This window comes from Manacus candei, unplaced genomic scaffold, assembly GCF_025592945.1.
Source record: "Manacus candei isolate 608988 ecotype Guabito, Panama unplaced genomic scaffold, ASM2559294v1 h1tg000076l, whole genome shotgun sequence".
In the NCBI taxonomy this organism is placed as follows: Eukaryota; Metazoa; Chordata; class Aves; order Passeriformes; family Pipridae; genus Manacus; species Manacus candei.
The window spans coordinates 4963378-4977308 of record NW_026138124.1 but is presented as its reverse complement, the minus strand read 5'-3'; the positions used below and the strand labels follow the sequence as shown (position 1 = coordinate 4977308).

The following is a 13931-nucleotide window of genomic DNA, read 5'->3' as shown; positions in this document are numbered from 1 at the left end:
AGCAGAATAAAATACTTTATTTGATCTGATTTGAAATGAAACATTAATTTTCTTTTTTCACTAAAAGAAAAATAAATCAGATGCTTTAATTTAAAAAGTCTTCATCTTTCAAATATTTCTTCCCCAAGTCTGGTAAATAGTTCCAGTTGAGCTTGATCTGCAACTGTCAGAAAATAAAATATTCTACTAAACAGGTCACAGGGGCCAGCCCAAGAGATCCAGTCTGGTGGGTGACAGAGATGATGGAAGACTCAAAAAAGTGGTAATTGCTGCTTAATAGTCTCAGGAACCCAGATATACAAACATGTAGGTACCAATCTCTTCAATTTTAGCCTCTGAAGATTTGGTATCTGGTATTTTTGGCTTTTTACTGCCTGAGGAGAATAAGAATTCTTGCTGAAGTGTTGGTGGGAGGTAAATACATTGACCAGTACGAAGTGATTCAACAAGAAAGGTGGTAATGGGGACCCTTTCAGAAGGACATTCCAGCCTGTGTCCTGGGAAGTCCAACCACAGCCTCCTGGAGAATTAAGATTTTCTGATGTCTTTTGTGCAGGACTGAACTTGGTCTGTTAGAGGAAAATGGTGTGTGGAGCCCTGTGGAAGAGGCAGAAGGAAGGCAGTTTGACCACGATGGGCAAAATCTGTAATTCAGGCACAAACCACCCAAACTGCTCAGAGACTGTCCTGCAACTGCTGCAGGTATAACTAGAAAATTAAAAAAATTTGGCCCTTTTTGCTCCCAATGAAGTCAGTCAGCTGATGCAGTGCAACTTAAGTTATGACACCTGCTTTTATTTTAACCTTAAACTCTCTTCAGAAAGACCCTCTCTGAAAAGGTCTGGGATTTTTTTCTTTTTTTTTTTTTCCTTTTTTCCCCTTTCTTCTTTGTTGCCCCTGCAAAAATATAGCACCAAGTGTCTCAGTACCACTGTGATTCTTTAGCATAACTCTGACTTCTGACTGCACCAGTATTTCCTTTCTCTTTCATCTTCTCATCTTTTTTTCTCCATATATTTATTTTAATAACTAGACCAACCTATTTTTGCAGTTGGAAGAATGCAAAATTCAATTTATCTCAGGGAACACCTCAAATGAATTCACGCAGAAAGGGGGTGGTGGAAGATTTAGGTCCTGACTGTGAGCTTTTGACTGGAGCCATTTGTCATTTTGCTTCACGGATCGGAGCAGTGAAGGTTTTATAGTGTGAGCCCTTCAGTGACAGAGCTGAGGGTGATATCCCTCTGCTGGCATGGGGTTTCCTTTGCCAGGCCTTCTTAAGCAGCCTATCCAAATCCATATCTGCCTGAGACTGGTGGAGAGAGGGGCTGGATTGGACACGGCCCTGCTGTCATCCTTTTACTCGGTGTGAAATCAGCTCTTCTGTGCTGAGGATGAGCTTGAAACATCCGGATCATTTGTACGTGGATACAGACATTGCACACATAGAACACTCCTGGGAACTTCTCCATAGCCTAACTCAGGCCTACAAGGTGCTCACTGATATATTAATGCTGCAGAAATCAGAGAAAATAGCTGCCTGGAGGTGTGTTGGATGCTGGTTTTGATGAAGCCAAACTGGGGATACATTCTGATCCAGGAGTGTGCTGTCCAGGATCACATGGCTGAATAATCCCTTCAAGGAATTTGGGTCCTCTCTGCCTCCAGCTGTGGCAAAGTGGTGCTGGGGCAAAGAACCAACTGCAGTGGAGGCTGTGGAGTCTGGGTTTAGTGAGGAGGTGGAAACAGGGCTGGGCACATCTTCCTGGTGAGTGTATCCCAAACCCTCTTTGGCAGAAACCTTGGAAGGACCAGGTAGAGAGGGCAAGTTGGCTATTTCAGCCAAAGCAGAACTTCCCTGAAATGTCTTTTCAATGGAAAATGGAGCACAGAGAGCAGTGATGCTCTGATGGTGGGGATGCTTTTTGGCTGCTGAAGGAGTGTAGGGGGGGAGCTGGGTGTGCAGATTCCTGATCCTTCCAGTCAGTTTACACAAGTCTCTGCTTGTCAACACCCCCTTCCCCAAAGTTATTTATCTTCCTGTCTGCTGCTGAGAGCTCTTGGATCCAAACAAACTGAATCAGTTCACACCTGCCATATAAACCAGGAATGCTGTAAGAAGTGGGTGGGCTCCTCTACTGAGAGCTCCGTGGTCAGGTGGGGTGGGAATTTGTGCTCTTCTCTCTCAGCGAAGGGGAAAGCTGGGCTGGGTCAGGCCTAACTCCTGCCATGGCTCCAGAGTGACTGCAGAGACACCTTTCTTCCCTGGCCCTTCCCAAAGTGAGCAGTGGAGGCAGAACATCAGGCAGCTTTGCCTTGTGACACCCCACTAATGCATCTCCTTCCTCCAACAGTGACCAGTGGCCTGGCCCCCATCAGACCCCTGTAACACTGAGCAGCACCCAGACCCTCCCACTCCAATCCAGAGCAGCAAAGGGACTGGAGGAAGAGCAAGGAAGCACCAAGGAAACACTTGGGAAGTGCTCTAACCCAGTTTCTGTGGTGCTGCAGCTTCCAGCCTGCTCTGGGTGTGTGTCAGGATGTGTGTGATGCCCCGGGGTGTTGGGGGCAGAGGGATATTCCAGCTGATCTTGCCCCCAGTGGCTGCAGTGCCCTGCTCCTCAGCCTCTCCTTGTTGCTGCATTATTAGAATTGTGCCAGAGCTGCAGAGAGATCTTTGAAACATTGTAATCGATGCAAGGCAAAATTTGCACTTGGAGTGGTATAAATAGTGCATAAATATCCTTCTTGCTGTCTGCACTGAGGTGAGTCTTGTCTCCAGAGCTTCCATTTTTATTGCCTTTTTCCCCCTTCCCTTCACAATACTGAATTGACTGACTTTATCTTGGCACTTTCTGTGTCTTGCCGAAAGAACAAACTCAAAATAGCTTTCTGGGGTGCATTTTGGAGTTGTTTTTTTTTTCTGTGCCACTGAAAGAAGGGATGGTTGTTCCAAAGAATGCAATTTATTTTATCCACTTTCATCCCGAGTTTACACATGGGCCATTAGCTGCCAGCTGAGTGGTAAACACATAAATGGTGGAGGTAATACCTACGTTTCTGAGCCACTTTCTCCCCTCCAAAAGCTTTTCCCTTCTCCCTAGCTGTGGTTATGAGCTTGCAAAACTCACTTAAACCTTTTCCACCAGCAGAATTAACTTCCATTAATGTTATGAGTGCTTGAGGCAAAAGAGCATTAGTTTGTTACACCTCCTCTGAGGTGCCTTGAACAGGTTGAATGACAAAGCAGCCATTTAAAAAACCTGTCTGAAGATCATTTACCAAGAAGGGGGAGTTTTGTAGTGAAGTTGTTTGGGAAGTGGGAAGTCTCAATGCAGTTCCCAGATCTCCAGGAGTGTTTTGGCATGAACCTGGAATATGCAATCTCTCATTTTTCTGACCTTCATCTTTTTTGTATCAACTTAGTCCTCTGGAAAAGGCTATTGGTGAGCTATGGTGGGGGCATGGTAGTGGAAAATATAGTCCTTTATCTCCCTGAGCTCCAATGGTTTGGGTAAAAAATGAGTGAGAACATTGCTTCCTTCTGGTGCATTTTCTGCCTTTATTTAGGGTGAAAGACCTGATCCCAAACAGGAGTGTAAAGTGCAATACAAATGTGAAATGTAACTGAATTTCTGTCTTTGAATCCCTTGTCCATGTAATTTCAAGGTAACTGGGATTGGTGCAGTGGCTGCACTCTCCTACTCCACCTTTGTGGGTCGAGTTTCTGGGCAGGGCTCACTGAATTTCTGCATAGTTACAGGATCTTGAGGAACAGGCAGAGCCCATTTTCCTTAGTAATGGAGTAGGTTGTGAACAGGTCTGTTGTTGAAGCATTTATTGTTTTTCAACTTAAGTTATGGTTTCATATAAATAATATATGTAGCTAGTCAATGCTTGGGAAATGCATTCTTTTCCTTGTGAAATATTTATGGACGTCAGTGCCTGCTAAGTACCCAGTCAATTTGGAGAATACAGCTCCAGAGAGAAGGCTTGGTTGCCTTTAAAGTCTTGGCCAGGGTGGGACAGACCTGTTAGCTGAGAGATATTGGAAATCTGATTTTTTTCTCTCTTGGTTTGCCCCTCTCCTTCCCCTCTTTGTGTGGGATCTGTCCATGCCACCCAGGATTTGGAAAATGGGTCTTATACTGGTGAAGTTTTTGTACTGATAGAAAAAACAATGGAATCCTCTATATCATGAGGGGACAGGTATGGTATGACCTGGTTAAAAAGATAATTCAACTGAAATCTGTTGGGATTTTTCGCCTGTCAGGCAAATAATTAAAATTATTGATATATTTTCTATAACAAAGTATAACCTCCAAAATGCTGTCATTATTCATACTGGGGCCATTTTGCCCAGTGTAGAATTCCCATGTGTGGCTTCTGCATTTCTCACACCTTCAGAGTGGAAATGAGAATTAACCCAGCTCTGGGTTTACTGGTGGGACAGTCCAGGGTGACTTTCATCCCAGGGGACATCTGAGGCTCCCTGTGACTTCTCCAGCCTGGTCAGAGCTGCTCCCATGGAAGAACTGCTGGGGGTTAAGACAAAGAAACTCCCTGCTCAGCCTTTACCTCAGATAATATTTCAGTCTTCTTCCCTGCTGGAAATCAGATCCTTTTTGTCACAGGGCTCTGTCCTGCTCTTTGACTGGATGACAAGAATTTGTGATGGTTGAGATTCAAAGAAGGGGACACCTGGATTTTTTTTTCTCGCTTTTTTTACCCCCAAGAAATCAGCACAACAGCTCCTGCACTTGAAACAGGCACTTGGGGCATAGTGGGGAGTGAGAACTTTGAAGTATCAAGGTTTTACAGGAGCAGAGATGGCTGAAAATAAAATTAAATTCTGAAAAAACACCCCAAATTCAAGAATTCGCAAATCTGTTTGAACTGACTCAAGTCATTTAAATAATTTAAATAATTTTGGGTGTTTTTTTGTTTTTTTTGTCCAGCTCTGACTCCTGCAGGCTGGAGCAGCCAGCACTGGCACCAATGACAAGCTGCTTTTGTAACACTTACTGCAGTTTCCTGCTCTGGTGGCCTGTGAATGGATGATTTTCTTTTTTTTTTTTTTGCTTAATAAACAGCCCTCACGTATCTGTCTGAAACTCACACCATTAAAGCCTTAACTCAGCAATCTAAAATGATGTATTTTTTCCCCCTTACCTACCTGTCAAATCATAAACATCAGCCTTAGTAATAAATATTTCTATTTTATATGGATCTTTTTATGCCTCTATCCCAGTTGTATTTTCAAGGCTAAGGGCTTCAGTATGAGAGTCTTGCTGCATGTTTAACAAACAAATAGTGAAAAATACGATATGCTGATGTGGAGATTATTATACATAAATCATTGAAAAACACTCTTTTTTGGAGAAGAGAATCACAAAAGGAGTCATTGACCTGAATAAAAGAAGCTCAGCTGTACTCCAGAGAATTTGCCATTTTCAATACATGTTAGTGCTTGCTAACAATTGTAATTTATTAATCCTGTTCTCTCTTCTTTTCCTCCCTACTTGCACATTTGATTTTTACTGTAAGCAAGAATTGTGTTTATTTCCTAAGAGCATAAATTGATCTTTCAGTCACTGATAACCACTAAAAGCTATTTGATAGTCAAGATAATCCCTCCAAAGACCCATAACCAAAGCAGGTAGAAAAGGCCTCCTCACTAGACCATCCCATTTTACTATTTCTAAGAGAAAAGGCAGTATTTGCATCCTGAAAGGGAGCCAGGGATATTCTGGCCTGAGTTGCAGGTCATAACTCTCCTCATGGGCTGTTTGGAAACAGAAGCTCCCTACCTAGTGCAAATTGATGGAGCCCTGCTGCCCCAAATGAAAGACAGGCAGCTCTGCTGAGACACTCCAGGATGGGGAGCAGTGACAGGATTTTTTTCACATCTCTGGAAAACCAGGATGTCTGTTTTGCTGTTCAAATGGGAGCTGAACCCTGGGAAATTGTGGCTTCTCCTGCAGAGAAACTAGAGACAGTTTAGACAATCCAGCTGCACTAATAGATGCTATTTTTATTTAGATCTTGAGTGTATCTGTTGTGTAGAGTCTTTACTTGTTCAGGGACCATCAAGCCCCTGCTTTGGCATCCCAAAGCTTCCCTCTAAATCCAGTGTTTGCCCAAGGTGGATTCACATCCATGAACAGATGCATGCACGTGCCCACCTGCCTTTCTCCTCATGTCTCTGTTTTCCAACTGGAGGTGCAAGAGTTGAGCATTTTATACCCCCAGAACTAAATTCTGCAAAAGAAGAGACAAGGAATTAAACAGTTCAGGGTGAGGGAATCTTATAAATATCCAGCTCTGACTTGCAATCTCCAGATGTCTGTCTGAAATAGGAGCAGTTTTCTCTCCCAACGCTTCTTCCATTTACCTGTAGAAGTGCCTTTGAACGGAGCTGCACTCCCAGCACCATGTTTTGTTTCATTTAACAAATGCTGCCGTTTTTATAGGAGCTGTTTTCTTCCTTTGTCAACGTACTCCGAATGTGTCTGAGGAGTTTTTCTGAGCACCTTCCCTGCGGTGTGTTCCTGAAGAAACAATCGAGTATTTAACTGATCGTTAGTGCTTGGCTTTCCCCTTCAGCTGCAGCCACTCCGTTTCTGAAGGTAGGCTGTGATGTGCCTGCTGACTATTTAAGTTTTAAAACCTTACTTAGGTTCAGTAGTTCTTCTCTAGTCTGAATATGACTTTTTTCCCCTTCTTACATGGCTGAGATGAGGTGCCTCCTTCCTAGAACACTAATTACCCCCCAGCTGCTCCTCTTTGGGGCTTATAAAAAATGTCAGGGAGGAAAAAAGTTATGAAATAAACCAGCATGCAAAGAGAAATAACTGAGAAATATGTGGTATGTTTGTGCCATACATTTTAGCAAATGTGGACACAAGAGTATCTGTCTTTGTAGCTAAATTTCTGTGTTCTTACATTTATTGAATCAGCAATGTCCCCATTCATTATGGAACACGAGCAGCTGCTCAGCCTTTCATGGGATGTACAGTTTCCTTTCCTTCTCATAGTAAAGACAGAATAATGCTATTTTTCTTCAGCACTTTTCAGCTAATGCTCCTTTAGATTGTCATCCTTACTTCTGTGTAAATGCAGATCCTAATTTAGAAGAATTATCTTTGAGTAAAGCATTATTTTATCCAGGTAGGGTTGGGAAAGGGCTTCTTTCCAAAAGGGAACTGTTGGACAGGTTAAAGAAACTGTTGTCAGCATCATCCCTTTTGTGTGCCTGAGCAGTTTTGGAAAGAGGGATGTAATTATTGGCCTCAGCCAAAAAGAGGGAGGGAGAAGTCTGTATTTCACAATCCTTCTCTCCACCACAGGTACCTCTTTGGGCTTCTGAGAGAACCTGCCACTACCTCCCTCAATATTAGGAGATCACAGTATCCTTCAGCACACTTACAGATCATCCTTCCCCCCTTTCTCCCTTCTTTCACTTCTTTCTGAATTTATTTACTCTCTGTGTTGGAGAAAACTTGACACTATCACAAAATGGGTGTTGGTAATTTGAAACCTTTCTGGATGACACCTCACTATTTTCACTCTCCTGGTCCATCCCACATGGTTTTGTAATAATTAAGACCACAGTGAGGAGCAGTCAGGAGCTGAAGGGAGTGGAAACCAGTTCTCCAGTAGCTACAGAGCTGTAGCAAAGAGATCATCTGATTCCAGCTCTGCAAGGACCTTGCACAATTCCTGCCACTTTCTCTCCAAGACCAAGAACAGAAAAACAAACCATTAAGTAGCAACATAGAGAAGGTACAACAGCAACCCACTGACCTTTCCAATGTGTGCTCCTGCCATGCTTCTCTAAATTATGTTTTAATAGAAAGAGCACGGCTTTTATCTTCTATTAAACAAACAAACCCAACAACCCACTGTGGGGAATTGTCAGAGTTTGGGGTCAGCCTCACAGCCTGTTGAGGTAACAGAAAATGCTTCTCACTGTGTGTATATTGGTTCCTTTTGTAGCACTGGTTGCAATGGAAAAACCAAAGTTGGGCACATTTGAAAAGTCTGGTATCAGACCAAGGGCTCCCTTCTACAAACTGCTGAGTAAAGCTGGCTAGAAAACAAAACATCTGTTTTAGAAAAAATGGGGAAATTTTAGAATTTTTGTCTCATCAAAGTAAAAATAAGGCTGCTTGTTGAAGAGAGAGCAAGCAAGCAGAACTGAGGTTCAGCTCCCAGCACAGCAAAGCCTGGTGCTGAGGGTATTCCTGTAGGATGTAGGAGACCAGCATTCATGTCTGTGGTGTAAAACACCTCCTTGACTGGGATCAACACAATTGCTCCTGTTGGATTGATTCTGACTTGATAAAAATCCCATTCCTTGGGGCAGAGGGGACAGGATGACCCAGAGGTTGGGGTATTTGCAATGACTGTGGGAAGATTGTGTCAAATCCTTGCTCTGCTTTATTTGGAGCCAACTCAATCTTTCCTGTATCACATGGTGTAAATCCACATCACCAGGGAATGTAACCACTGGGCTGCTGGCTGTGCTGGGATCCTTTCCCAATCAGTCTTTGTCCATCAGTCTCAGGCTGGGTGGGAGGATTCCTCCCAGCAAGCATTTTGTGAAAATGATGTGTTTCCCACAAAAAGTTTCAGTTCTGAGAGATCAGCATTTTCTGTCTCCCCCTCACCCCAAAAAATGGAAAACCCAACCCCCTCTAGTTGGAAAATGCCTGACTAACAGCAGCACTGAGCCCTGATGAGGTCAAGTGACTGCTTGCCTCCTTCCAACGTTTGTGTCTTTTTATTTCAAAACACTTTGAGAGCTGCTTTTCTGGCAGGAAATTGCAAAAAAGCCAAGGCTGCATTTAAATGGTGCATTCAGCTGCAGCTTGCACCAAGGGCAGTTTGGAAATAATCTTTATATAGAAGATGTTGTCTCAAATACCTATTGAACACATTGAACCTCCCACACACCTGATCTTCCTGCTTTGCACGAAACATAAAATTTTGCTCTTAAATACCAGAACCAGTACCTAAGAAAGAGGCCTGGAAAAAGTAGCTTTAATAATCAAACCCATAAATCCACCCCAAAGGGACTTTCACTGTCACATGATGACTAACTGGGAATGTGTATGTTGAGAAGGGAGGGGAAGAAAAGATAAGGTGGTCAGAGGGGTCTAAAACACAGATTTTGTTGGCATTAGAAATGTGACCACTGCAGGCAGCAGGTCTGTGGAGCAGCTTTCCCAGCCAGGAGATCACTGTTTGTATTCCTTCCTCTGCTCTTGGTCTATTGAAGGGTTCTCAGACAAATAACTTTCCTCTTTGTGCTCCTGTTTTCCTCCCTGCAAAGTGCTGTCAGTGACATTTGTTGCTTTTGTAAAGCACTTTGAGATCTGTGGGCAAAAGGGATGTGTTGGAGATTTTGTGGTCCAGAAAGGGAAGAAGCTGTGAAACTGAAGTTTGAAGTCATCCTTGTGTTCCTGTGTCTCTTTGCTCTTAGTGGTATTTTTTTCTTTTGGGAAGAAAGGAGTGATTGCAAACGAGTGGAGAACAGCCAGGAGTCAAACCTTGCTGTCAGCTGTATGCAGGTGTATGGAAAGGAATTCAGAGGGGACAGATGGTGACAATTCTCTGGGTATCCCATTGCAAAATGTCTGGAGCTGAGAGGAATGCTGGGTCAGAGGCAAACCAGTGATGCTGAGCTCAAAGTGAGCCTCTGCCCAGCTGGCATTCAGATCAGTCACCAGCCCTGCCCCAAAATGGTCCTGTGGCTGATCACATAATTTACCCTGACCCAAGGGCTGCCCTGAGCTCCATCTCAGCTCCCTGTGCTCCCCAGCCCAGCTCTGGCCAGCCCTGGGCACGTTCTCACACTGCTCCCTCCTTCAGGTTGTGCTCATTTATATGGTCATACCAACACCCCAGCACACAGTGATGGTCCTCAAAGCTTCTGGTGTGCACAGGCAGGGCAGGTGCAAACAAGTCATGTCCTTTGCTCATGAGTAAAACAAGACTGAAGCAAAGATAATGTGCATTAAATAGAAATCATATAATATTAAATAAAAAAGCATTTCAGTGTTGCTATTTTCCACATCTAGGTCAGAATAAAAATTGTTTTAATGCCTTTGAGCCCTTATCACCTCTTGCCAAGGGCCTCACCAGCAATCAATAATACAGCCCAAGCAGCTGTATTTGGAGACTTTGTTCTGCCATTTGATTTCTAAACAGATTTTTCCTGCCCAAGATAGAGAATGGAACAAATGACTATTCAAGAAAGCTTGTTATAGAATGAGATCCTATAGTCCAGTCCCACAGCTTATGGTCCACATGGAAGCCCAGCTGAGGAATCCAGCATTGCTTTATCAGCAAAGTCACAAATATTTACTGAGAACAGAAGTCAGATGGGAAGGACTGTCTGATCCAAACTATGCATAGTTGCCCTAAGCATGAAAACAACTGTTTTTTCTCATTTTTTCTTGCTATATGGGTGGTCTCCAGTGTTATCCATAAATAATCTATTTTTTTGTTAACTTTGTACAGGATAAAGAGGATAATAACCATACCAGCTTCACCAGCCTGTGGAGAGAACAGCTGAAGAGAGCATGTGAAATTGCTGTGATGAATAGCAGAAGAGGGAAAGGCTCCTTGCAGTGAGAAAGATCTAAGCAGCACATCAGGCCAGGAGGCAAACAGAGAAAAAACTTTCTTGGATGTAACCAGGTGGGTTGCTAGGGGTTGGATTAGGAGTGGTGCATGGTATCAAAGAAGAGAAAGTCAACAGGTTCTTTGTGCAAAAGAAAACCAAAGGAAAATGAATGCAGTAAAATATGTGACTTAAACCTTGTCTAATTTAAGAAAGAAAAACTCAAGTGCTATTCCAAAGAAAGAGCTTGAACTCAATCAAAGAAAAGGGATTCTAAAACAGTAACAGAGAACCTTCCTTCTCTTTAGAGACACTCAAAGAGCAAATAGGATGTGCCTTTCTATTAAAATATGTCTTGCCAAGGAGGAAAGGCTTGAAACCCTTGTTTCAAAGATATGAACCCCACTGTCTCTGGTTGACTGTCTCAGCTCAGGATGCAGGGATGGGCAGCAGTGGTGATAGCAGAGCACTTCTTGGGTCACTTGAAAAGCAGTGACCTAGGAGCCTCTATTCCAGAGGCAGGATCAAGCTGTTCAGTCTGAGACACTGACCAAATTCCTGGTGGATATATGGGATATATGCAAACCACATCTACAGCATCCCAGACTTGCCTGCTAAAGGATCCAGGGAGCTCAAACCAAGGAGGTATAAGTTGATTGACCCCTTTAGCCCAGATCCCTCTGGTAGGACTTGCTAAGCTTTAATCTGACTTTGGCCAGACAACACACTCGCCTTGGCCTCAGGCTGGTTGGACTATTTGCTACCAGCAGCAACCCAAACGTTAAAGATCAACACATCAGATAAATACTAACAAAATTTCAGGCCAACAGCAGTAAAATGCTGCTATGTGGTGAGATTTTTTTTCCTGATCTGTAGCTGTCACTGGGGTGAGCTTGTGTTAGTGGCCTCTTCTCCATTTCAGCTGCTAGGATGGGACTGCCTTTGCCTGTCTCTGTACATGTAGCAACCTCTTCCTTCTTCTTAAAGTGTCTTGGAAGCTCACACACATCGTGGTGGGACACTGACTGTTGCTGGCTTAGTGGTGAACAGATGTCAGGGAAAAATGGTGACAGGAGAAAGTCAGAAAAAAGCATGTTCCATCAGGGCCTTCCACCCATCAGAGGCACTAGAAAAGGGTCTTTCTTCAGGTTGTTCAACAGCCATCAGGACATTTGGGTCATTCTTGAACTGGAGTTTCCTCAGGATATAAATGTGGGAAGTCACTTTTCCACAAGACTATTGGTGGAGGTTGTGTAGGTGAGAGTGTGACCAACCTTGGACAAGAATTGCAGAGTGTTGAATCCTGTCTGAGGGAGGCCTAAAACTTCTGGGTAAGTGCATTACCAGAGGAGGTATCTGTGTACCATTCACGAAAATAATTATGCATTTCAGAAGACACTTGATTTTTTAAGTAGTTCTTGAATTCCCAAGTGCTTAAATCACTTCTGAAGGTAAAAAACTGACTCTTCAGTCAGAAGCTTTTGAAAGTATTATCCTCTGTGTTTTCCCAGTTATGTTCCTCTTCAAGCTCTTAAGTGATTTTTAAAGGCACTGATCACCCACAGGCTGTGTTGCAGTTGCTGACAGTGGTGAGCAGTCAGCACCTCTGGAGAAGTTGAGCAGTTTGGTGCCTCAGTTCATTTGTCTGTATTTTAAAACTGTGGCCTCTGCTTTTATTGACTTTCGAGACAGGTGAAGATGATAAAGTGAATGAATATAAAAAGTGCAGCAGAGCATTAAAAAGCAAGGAAGATGACAAGAAGAGATTGTGGCTGAGATTAAAAGGCAGGATTTCATTGGGATGTTTTCCTTATGCCAAGACCTCTTTTCTATTGCCTTTCTTTTTTTCTTCATATGAAGTTGCATTGAAAAAGCTGCATCCTGGCTCTCCCACATCCCTGTATTTTATCACAGTCACTGATGCACATCCTTGTAAAAGGCATGTTAAATATTTTTGTGGTTAAATGTCACCTGGCTTGGTGGAAGCAGAAGCCTCACATATAGGGCTGGTAGGAATGAGTCATTTTATAGGTTACAGTCTCTGCTGCTCCCCCTCATCTGGACCTGTTCTCATGCTGAATCCAGCAAGGTCCTGTCACCAAAGCCACTTAAAACCTGGAATTTGTGCTACAACATACTGTACTTGTGTCCTGCAAGCAGCAGTTCTGAGCTGGGACTGTGTTCCCTGGCTGCAGTTCCTTGTGCTCAGACTCCTCTGAGGCTTTGTGGTGTGTTTCTTATTCAATTTTGGAGGCCTGGACAGTTCTGCTGCTTGGATCTCTCAAGTTAAACAGGTTTAGACCTGGTTAGTTCTTGGACAGAGCGACCTCCAAGGAAAACACAGGCGTTAGCCTGCAGGAAGTGTGATGGTGATTCAGGAGGTGGCTCAGCTCCCTCAGAGTCAGGATTGAACTGGCAAATCTCTCCAGGGCCAGAAAGTGCAGTCCTGGCAGAGATGGCATCTTCCAAAGGTCAGGGCAGGATGGAAAACCAATGTCTGTTTTGTTTGCAAGGGCATGAGGAAAAGTTCCTGCCCTAGAAATGAGGCACTTCGGATGTGATTAAAGAAGTCAACAAAACTGGGAAATGACCCTTTGAAAAGATCACACATCTGGGATTCCAGGAGGCCACACAGCACCCTTGGGCTGCAAAAGGTGATTCTTTTATAGCCCTGCTATAAAAGGAGTCAGGCCTGCTCTCTGTGTGAAGAATGTGCCTCCTTTAAGTGTCAAAAATATCAGCTGGATTAGCATGGTGGGCCAGTACAGGTTGCATCAGGACTCCTAATTTCCCTCCTCTGCTGTAGCCATGTAGTTACACTCCCTGCCCACAGGATCAGTCTAAAACTGGGAAAATGTAAGAGGCCTCAAAATGGACAAGACAACTTCTACTTGCCTTCATCAAACTGCTTATCCAGATGCTGCTCTCTGCTACATGGAAGGAGGAGAACAAGTACTGAAAGGTTTCTCCTCCCAACCAGAATTAAAGCAATCACCTCTTCTGTGTGGACAATTGTGTCCAAGAGTCTCTTAGAAGAGCTCAAATTAAGCAGGAGCAATCAGATCCTTTGTAGACTTGATACAGTCTGTGGTTTGTCTCAGATTTTCACATAGGTTACCTTAGAATGAAGTCCTCACTCTTATTTTATCAAAATTAGTTGATACTTTAATCATTTTGGGGTCAAACTTCCTTTTTGCTTAACACTTTTTCCCAAGTTTCCAAGGAGAAGTGAATGAGAGTTCTTGTGACACAGATCTTTTCCAGCTCTTTGGACGCTGTCATACATATTACACCTGGCTCC

The 13931-nt window shown here is 43.5% G+C and overlaps 1 protein-coding gene across 1 annotated transcript in view; it reads left to right on the top strand.

Annotated features, from left to right (window-relative positions):
• Positions 1 to 13931, top strand: part of MYL10 (myosin light chain 10) — a 74255-nt gene that overhangs the window by 17488 nt on the left and 42836 nt on the right. The window contains exon 2 of the mRNA XM_051809856.1: positions 10528 to 10707. The gene's annotated coding sequence lies outside the window, so the exon portion shown is untranslated. The remainder of the gene's footprint in view (positions 1 to 10527; positions 10708 to 13931) is intronic.